Genomic DNA, 1,909 nt, shown 5'->3' with positions numbered 1-1,909 from the left:
ACAGCCTGAAATGTTTATATACGACAGATATAATTTTCCAGAATTTAATTGCCAATAATTAAGGGTGCATATAACACACGAGTGCGTATTATACACGAATAAATAAGTCTTGTGTACATTGATCAATTGGAAGGGGTGCAATGGGGATTGTTCATTAGTGGGCGCTTATAAGAGCGGGGCGCTTATTACGTCGAATACGGTATGTGTATTGGTAAAATAGTATCTGGTTACCCAAATATATATTTTAATTGTACTCAGCCATCACTTATATGATGGAAATTTCACACCCTGAAACTATCCTCATGGCATGTTAAATAACATTGAGCAACACACCTGTAATAAACATTTCCTTTAATAACTGCCTCACCTGTTTGTATTTTCCTTTGTTATTCAGTTTTGTGAATTTGTTTTTTATTGATTCTTTTGGTTCTTAGATCCAATGTGTCAGTTGTGGTTTTTTTACCTTCAGCATAAACTGCAGGAGGATATAGTGATGAGCAAGTCCATCAGTCCATTTCGAAAATAGAAATAATCAGTGCTAGGTTGTGTTAGGTTTTGGAACTTATCATTTCTTCATGACAAGGCCCACAACATCTGCATAATGAAAGACATGAACAAATTCCTAAAATCATGGACTTGCACATAGTTGAATCCTTCTTCAAGAAGATGTTCTTCTGAAAATTGTCCTTTTTCTTCTAATCCATACTTCTGCCCAGGAATGAGTGAGTTGGATTTAACATATCTTTGAACAGTATTCCAATTATATCACGACATCGCAGTTTCATGTGGGAGGAATGTTTCATACAAAATCTTACCAAATTCTGAAATTTTGTAATTTGACGTTTCCATCCAAAGGGATGTGTCAGCTTCTGATGACTCATTTGGTTTTCCTGTAAATAAAATTATTGGCTATGTTACAATTTGGGCATTTGATTGGCTAACCTATAAAACACACGCACGCACGCACTCATGCACACACACAAACACACATATTAGACCATGCCCACTAGTAGATTACTGTTTCCTGAATGGCTAATAATGGGCTTGAGTTGCATTATTTCGCTGAGTGATGTCACTGATTTCATATTGTTGTCTACAGTGTTTTTGTTAATGATTAAAAAAGCAGTCTGTGAATTCATTATTGCTTACATTTGTATTGATAAGAAATGACTTCAGTATGGTTTTATATTTATGGAACATAGAAACAGTGTACACACTGCTTTTTACAATTATACCTCCATAAACGCCAAAACATAGTGAAGTCATTTCTGAAGTATTCAGCAGGAAGTTTGTGTAACAATATGTATTTCTATTCTCTGTACGACTAACACTTTACCATGTGCTTACACTGTCTGACAGTCATGCTAGGTTATTGCTGTTTGTGGTGTTTATTGGAAGACAACATTCTGGATGAGATTTGATCACTGAACATAGTAAAGCACTTTAAAGGGTTGTCATTTTCTTTGCTGGCTTTTATATTTTTTTATTTTAGATTGTTAATGGTAAAGTTGCAAGTTCAGTCTAGCAATACCATCCTACCTGCAAAATGTTTTGCAGAAGGTTATTTAAATGGACACAGTCTGTGCGCCCGTGTGTCCATGTGTGCAAGATATTGTTTCTGGAGCAGATCTAGAAAACCAAACAATATTTCTTGCACATAGATAGGTCTGGAGGTGAACTTTTGATAGTTTAAAAATATAAATTCAAGTTTCCAAGGCAACAACTTTGACTAGACTGAAAATGGCATTAATGCTCATTTTCGGAGTAGATATTGCTTACTTACGAGCAGGATGAAGATTTTTGTGAATAAGTGAGAGGATTACATACATAGACTTTACATGGAACCTTCGAAAAGTCTCCCTCTTCTGACTTTATCAGAATTCATCTGACAACTTGGGATATATATAAC

The sequence above is a fragment of the Haliotis rufescens genome, unplaced genomic scaffold (assembly GCF_023055435.1).
Source record: "Haliotis rufescens isolate VD_foot unplaced genomic scaffold, xgHalRufe1.0.p SCAF_19, whole genome shotgun sequence".
NCBI lineage: Eukaryota > Metazoa > Mollusca > Gastropoda > Lepetellida > Haliotidae > Haliotis > Haliotis rufescens.
This window is presented reverse-complemented; position numbering follows the sequence as displayed.